Below are 7225 nucleotides of genomic sequence, written 5' to 3' on the forward strand. Positions count from 1 at the left end.
CGATAACTAGAGATTACTTGTAGCATTAACGCTTGGTTTTATGATGGATGAACCGCCCGTAACCCTTGTGCCATTGAGGAAAGGTTTAGAATCTATCACGTTCTAATGCCTCCAAGTTGACAGAAATTCCCTGAAACCACCCAGGAAGCAAAATGTATTACTTTACCTCACGACCTGATGAGTTCTATAGAATGGGGATTAAGTGAAAAGAGTAAATGCTTCTTTGTTTTGGTCACTAAGGCCTCTTTCCCTTCAAAAGCACATTTCTAAAGGCCCGGAGTCGTCATAGATTTTAAGATGCTCTTAATGAACAATGTGTGCTCTGCACCCAGCATTTGCCATGAAGAGACTTACTATTCCTTACAGCATCCTTGAGGGACCTAGAATAAAACTCCTTGGATATAATAATAACCTCGAACCTTCCCCTCTAGCATCTTGCATCAAGGTGTCAGAAGGCCAATGAAAAGATCATTATCAATGAAGTCATGATATGTGACAGTATGGCCATTTGGACAAATGAACTTTGAAAAGGGATGTCTTGGACAATTGGTAAGATGTGACTTGTTGAATAGGATCGGGTAATAATAATCATATGTATCTTCTCCTCCCTCTTGTGTTCTCCATTTGCAATTCTACCTCATCTCTCGGTCTTCACAAAGCCTTTGCTAGAGGAGAGCGACCCCTCCCCCAGCTACTGCTCGCCCAGTTGGTCTGTCTGGTGCAGTGGTCTCCCAGGATCCTCTGCTCCAGGAGAGAACCCCCCTTCTCTCGACTGCTGCCTACCATACTGGGCTGTCTGCTGCAGTGCTCTCCCAACATCCTCTGCCCAAGGAGAGGAGTCCCTCTCTCGACTGGGCTGTGGTGTCTGTTTTCTACCTCTTTATCCATGCATCATCAGATGATGATCTGCCTGGGTGGCAGAATTTGCTTTGCATTCTGGGTTTCCAAGAATACCATTGCAGTGTGTTTATGGTTTAGGCTGGTATGTGACTTCTGTTTTCTACAGACTTGTTTTTGGCACAAAGCACTATGCTGCATCTTTTTGTGTGGGTGGTCCTTGAGTCAGTCCATGGCCTAGTGAATAGAGCAGAGGCCTGGGAGTCAGAAGGTCCTGGGTTCTAATCCCAGCTCCACCGCTTGACTGCTGTGTGAGCTTGGGCAAGAATTTTCACTTCTCCAGGCCTCAGTTACCTCATCTGTAAAATGGAGATTAAGACTGGGAGCCCCATGTGGGACACGGACTGTGTCCAACTTAATCACTTTGTACCTACCACAGAATTTAGTATATTGCCTGGAGCATGGTAAGCGCTTAACAAATACCACAATTATCATTATCATTATTAATAATAATGTTGGTATTTGTTAACCCAGAATGCAAAGCAAATTCTGCCACCCAGGCAGATCATCATCTGATGATGCATGGATAAAGAGGTAGAAAACAATAATAATGTTGGTATTTGTTAAGCGCTTATTATGTGCAGAGCACTGTTCTAAGCGCTGGGGTAGACACAGGGGAATCAGGTTGTCCCACGTGGGGCTCACAGCCTTAATCCCCGTTTTACAGATGAGGTAACTGAGGCCCAGAGAAGTGAAGTGACTTGCCCACAGTCACACAGCTGACAAGTGACAGAGCTGGGATTCGAACCCATGACCTCTGACTCCAAAGCCCGGGCTCTTTCCACTGAGCCACACTGCTTCTCCAAAGTAAAGACGTCTCCCCGTCGGGGAATTGAACCCCGGTCTCCCGCGCGACAGGCGGGGATACTTACCACTATACTAACGAGGAAAGCGATAATTAACAGAGCAGTTCCTGAATGGCTGACTCAAAGTCTTGCGATAATGCTCTCAAAGATCACGGGCCTAGGAGTCAGAAGGACCTAGATTCTATTGCCAGATCTGCCACATGTCTGCTGTGTGACCTTGGGCAAGTTGCTTCACTTCTCTGAGCCCCAGTTAACGCATCTGGAAAATGGGGATGAAGACTACGAACCCTATGTGGGACAGGGGCTGTGCCCAGACCGATTACTTTGCATCTATCATAGTGCTTAGTACAGTGCCTGGCACATAGCACTTATCAGATACCACAATTATAATTACTATTATTATTGTTAATATGTTGAGCTGGGAGAGTTACCCAATGGATTGAAAGTATGCTCTGGTGCCAGTGTGCACTTCTAGCATTACATCCTCAAGCAAGGCAGCATAGAATAGGGTGAACAGAACCAGGGCTACCTCACAGCCCTGCTTCACATGGACAATGATGGGGAAAGGGTCAGACAGGGTGGGTTCAACTCTGACTCAAGCAAGTATTCTGTTGAGGGGTCTTGGTGAATTTCTCAGGACAGCCAAATTTGCTTTGCAATTTCCAGCATCTTAATCTGTTGATGATGTCAAATGTTTTTTGTAAGATCAATAGACACAGAATTGAGATCTTGTTGATGCTGTTCTCTGCATTTTACCTGTGTGTGTCGTGCTGAAAAAAGTCTATCTGCTGGTCTGCGATTTGGTCTGAAGTCACACTGATTCACAAAGGGCATGGTTGACAATATCCTTCAAGAGCCCATTCAGAAGGAGTCAGCATCACCATCAATAGCATCTATTGAGCACCAACTGTGTGCAGAACACTGTACCAGTTATTGGGGGAGCACAAAATAGTTAATGGAAAAACTCTCGGATCTCAAGAGTTTCAGCTAGAATCTTTCTGGCAGTCGAAAGCGGGAAGCTTGCCTCATAGTTAATCAATTGGTCGTATTTATTGAGGGCTTCCTGCGTGCTGAGCACTGTATAAAGCTCTTGGGAGAGTACAATATAACGGAGCTGGTAGACATGTTCCCTGTTCTCAATGAGCTTACAGTCTAGTTAACCCTATGGTATCTAGAGAAGCAACGTGGTCTAGTGGAAAGAGCACGGGCGTGCATTCTCATCCCGGCTCTGCCGCTTGCCTGCTATGTGAAAATGGACAAGTCACTTCTCTTTATCCTCCTCTATAAAACAGGGATTCAATACCTGTTCTCCTTCCCCCTTAAACCATGAGCCCCCATGGGAAAGAGATTGCTTCTGCCCTGATTATCTCGTGTCAACCCCAATGCTTAGAAAGGTGCTTGGCACAGAGTAAGTCCCCATGACAAATTCCACAATTATTGATACTAGTGACTGAGTGCTTACTGTGAGCAGAGCACTGTACTAAGCACTTGACAGAGTACATTCAATCAATCCATTAATGGTATTTATTGAATGCTTACTAGGTGCAAAGCACTGTACTAAGTGCTTGGGAGAGAGTACATACAACAGAGTTGATAGACATGTTCCCTGCCCACAGTGAACTTACGGCCTAGAGGATTGGATGATAAAACAGAAGATCCGTTATCGTTCTTCTTGAAGATGGCGAGCAAGGTGGCAAACTCAAGTTGGATGGCATTTCCTCATTGTTCCACAGGCTGAGGAATGATGATGATGATGATGATGATGGTATTTGTTAAGCACTTAATATGTGTCAAACACTATTCTAAGCCCTGGGGTAGATACAAGCTAATCAGGTTGGACAGAGTCCCTTTCCAGAACGGGGCTCACAGTCTTAATCCCCATTTTACAGATGAGATAACTGAGGCCCGGAGAAGTGAAGTGAATTAACCAAGGTCAAGCAGCAGACAAGTGGCAGAGCTGGGATTAGAACCAAGGGCCATCTTGTGTGAGGAGTATGTTCTCTCCTCACTCATAGATTTCTATGGCACTGGACACTTTTCCATTTTTCAGAGCTTTCACTGTGGCAGCCACTTCTCTGGCAGCAAACTGCATGGGCAGAGACAAAATCTACCCATCCTATTTGGGCTTTTCTAGGTGCTCAGAAAAAGTTCACATCACACAATCGATTGATCGACTGATATTCATCCCCTCCACCCACCGGGGACCACTGAGCACCGTACATGGGCCAACCAGGAGAATAGTGGGCAGGGATTGTCACTGTTTATTGTCATACTGTACTTTCCCAAGTGCTTAGCAGAGCACTCTGCACACAGTAAGCGCTTAATAAATAAGAAGCAGCGTGGTTCAGAGAAGCAGCATGGCTCAGTGGAAAGAGCACGGGCTTTGGAGTCAGAGTTCATGGGTTCGAATCCCGGCTCGGCCACTTGTCAGCTGTGTGACTTTGGGCAAGTCACTTAACTTCTCTGTGCCTCAGTTACCTCATCTGTAAAATGGGGATTAAGACTGTGAGCCCCACGTGGGACAACCTGATTCCCCTGTGTCTACCCCCAGCGCTTAGAACAGTGCTCGGCACATAGTAAGTGCTTAACAAATACCAACATTATTATTATTATTATTAAATATGATTGAGTGAATGAACAGTGGGCTGACTGAATGATTGTGGCTCTTCATCTCTTTCTTCCTCCAGAGGACTGAATTGAGTACCAAAAACAGAGCATGCCCAGAAGCCCAGGTCAATTTTGGTTTCAAGTCTTTGTACCAGTAGTCCAGTCAGAGTCTTTGTAAATAAAATAAAAATAATAAATCATTATGGAATTTGTTAAGCGCTTACTATGTGCCAAACACTGTTCTAAGCGCTGGGGTGGATACAAGCTAATTGGGTTGTTCCACGTGAAGCTCACAGTCTTAATCCCCATTTTACAGATGAGGAAAGTGAGGCCCAGAGAAGTTAAGTGGCTTGCCCAAGGTCACACAGCAGAAAAGTGGCAGAGGCGGGAACAGAACCCACATCTTCTGACTCCCAAGCCCATGCTCTTGCCACTAAGCCACGCTGCTTCTCTCCACAGTGCAGGGAAACAGTCACCTTCCGCTTGAAAATCCCTGGTTGGGGAAAAGCAGACTCATACCCAAACAATGGCCTGCCGGCATATGTACTAGGGCAGAACAGAAAGCCCCATTCATCCCTGTGGGCACACTTTTCCCCCCACAGTAAACTCCTCGAGCTACAGGCCTAGGATCTCCGCCACTGAGGCGGTGAACTGGAGGAGAAATAATGGCAGAATATTATCCTTAATTGAATCACTGAAAGGCTTAACCCCCAGAAAAATAGCCAGGGCCGTTCATCTTTATTACCTAGGTAATTATTTATCGAGACTTTCTGGTAAAGGATCACTGAAAAACATTTTTATCCCTTTCAAATGTTCAGATAAATATGAAAGGAGGAAAGCATTATGCACACACGTTCTCTTTCAAAACACATTTCGAAATGAATAAAAAGGAGAAAGAGAAAAATGAGGAGGAAAGTCTTATAGATGGAAGAATTTAGTGCTATAAACAGGCAATGATATGGTAGCAATGGGGAAAATATGTGATAATCGCATAAAATGATGTGAAAGGGTTCCAATGTGAAAAGATTGAACACGCCGTAAAAATGGGAAAATCTAAGGCGCTTTTATTAAGCACATTTCATTAAAATGTCAAATGAGTATATAGTTGTTATTAGGGATGGTGGGATAACATAAGATATTTTCATAAGATATGTTTATTTTATTAATGTGGAATTTGTCTTATGTTTTATTATATTACTAAAGTTATGCACTAATTATGCGGGTTACAGTTAAAGTTGTCATATTTATGTCTTTTGGGGTGTTTTTGTAATTGGTTTTCTGTTGGTGTTGTATCATTCTCATTGCCATTTGGTGGTTTTCCTGGACTATACATATTGCTCCCTCAACATCTACACTGATAAGGACAAAGCCCCCTTCTCAAAACATAGACTCCTAAATATATCAGACATCCATCTTTTGGGCCCTCTTCTTCTTATCTGTTTCTATTTGCTGTCCCTCCAGGCGTTGGTAGGCTAGGGCAAGAGTGAGGGATTCATTTATTCAATCGTGTTTATTGAGCACTTAACCTGCATGGCCCGATAGGAAACAGCATGGCAAAGCGGATAGAGCACGGGCCTGGGAGTCAGATAGTCATGGGTTTTAATCTTTAATTTTAGGGAAGCAGCGTGGCTTAGTGGAAAGAGCCTGGGCTTCGGAGTCAGGCGTCATGGGTTCGACTCCCAGCTCTGCCATTTGTCAGCTGTGTGACTGTGGGCAAGTCACTTAACTTCCCTGTGCCTCAGTTACCTCATCTGTAAAATGGGGATTAACTGTGAGCCTCACGTGGGACAACCTGATTACCCTGTATCTACCCGAGCGCTTAGAACAGTGCTCTGCACATAGTAAGTGCTTAACAAATACCAACATTATTATTATTATTTTAATCCCGGGCCAGCCACTTGTCTGGTTTATAGCCTTGGGCAAGTTACTTCACCTCTCGGTGCCTCAGTTACCTCATCTGGAAAATAGGGATTAAGACTGGGAGCCCTATGCAGGACAGGGACTGTGTCCAACCCAATTTGCTTGTATCCACCCCAGCGCTGGAACATAGTGCTTAACAAATTCCATAATTATTATTATTATTACTGTGTGCAGAGCACTGTACTAAGCTCTTGGGAGAGTACCATACAACCAAAACCAGATACATTCCCTGCCCGCAAAGAGGTTACAGTCTAGAGGCTAGGGTAGATCTTCCTTCTGTCTCTTCCCACAATTCTCCTCATCTTCACTGTCATTATTGTCTTCATTTTTACCACCACCACCCTGTCCCATCATCATCATCACCACCACAGTGATTCTATAAATATTGCATTTCTTGATGATTCAAAGAAGGTGTTTGTTTAGCTAAATAACCAGCGAGTAGTCTCTATTCTCCATTTTGATTGGCCAGTGAAGACTTCATCATGAAGTGCTCTAAAGTCTCATTCTCACTTGTGCTTTTGTGGGGGCTGCTGCCAGGGCATGGAGTGCAACGAGCGAGTAGACAGGCAGAGGGTTGGCCCAGAGCCATGTCAGAACCAGTGAAGCGTAGTGGATAGAGCCCAGGTTCGGGTGCCAGAAGGAACTGGGTTCTAATCCCAGCTCTGCTGCTTGTCTGCCATGTGGCCTTGGGAAAGTCACTTCATTTCTCTGGGCCTCAGTTCCCTCATCTGTAAAGTAGGGATTAAGACCTTGAGCCCCATGTGGGACAGGGACTGTGACCAACCTGATTAGCTATGTACCCCAGCGCTTAGTACACTGCCTGGCACATAGTAAGCACTTAACAACATACCATTAGAAAACAAAAAAACCTCATAAAAATATGCCCACAAAGGTTTTCTAGTTGTGGGACCTATTGACGGTCACAGCGAGAGAAGCTCAGTGCTGATGCTGGGTCGGAGTGCCATGAGCCAGTGGCCGATGACCCCGGTAGCACC

The 7225-nt window shown here is 44.8% G+C and overlaps 1 non-coding gene across 1 annotated transcript; it reads right to left on the reverse strand.

Annotated features, from left to right (window-relative positions):
• Nucleotides 1-1714: 1714 nt before the first annotated feature.
• On the reverse strand, nucleotides 1715-1786 carry TRNAD-GUC. Its single transcript has one exon. It is a non-coding gene; the product is annotated as a tRNA-Asp (tRNA).
• Nucleotides 1787-7225: the final 5439 nt, after the last annotated feature.

This window comes from Ornithorhynchus anatinus, chromosome X1 (genome assembly GCF_004115215.2).
Source record: "Ornithorhynchus anatinus isolate Pmale09 chromosome X1, mOrnAna1.pri.v4, whole genome shotgun sequence".
NCBI classification, from domain to species: domain Eukaryota; kingdom Metazoa; phylum Chordata; class Mammalia; order Monotremata; family Ornithorhynchidae; genus Ornithorhynchus; species Ornithorhynchus anatinus.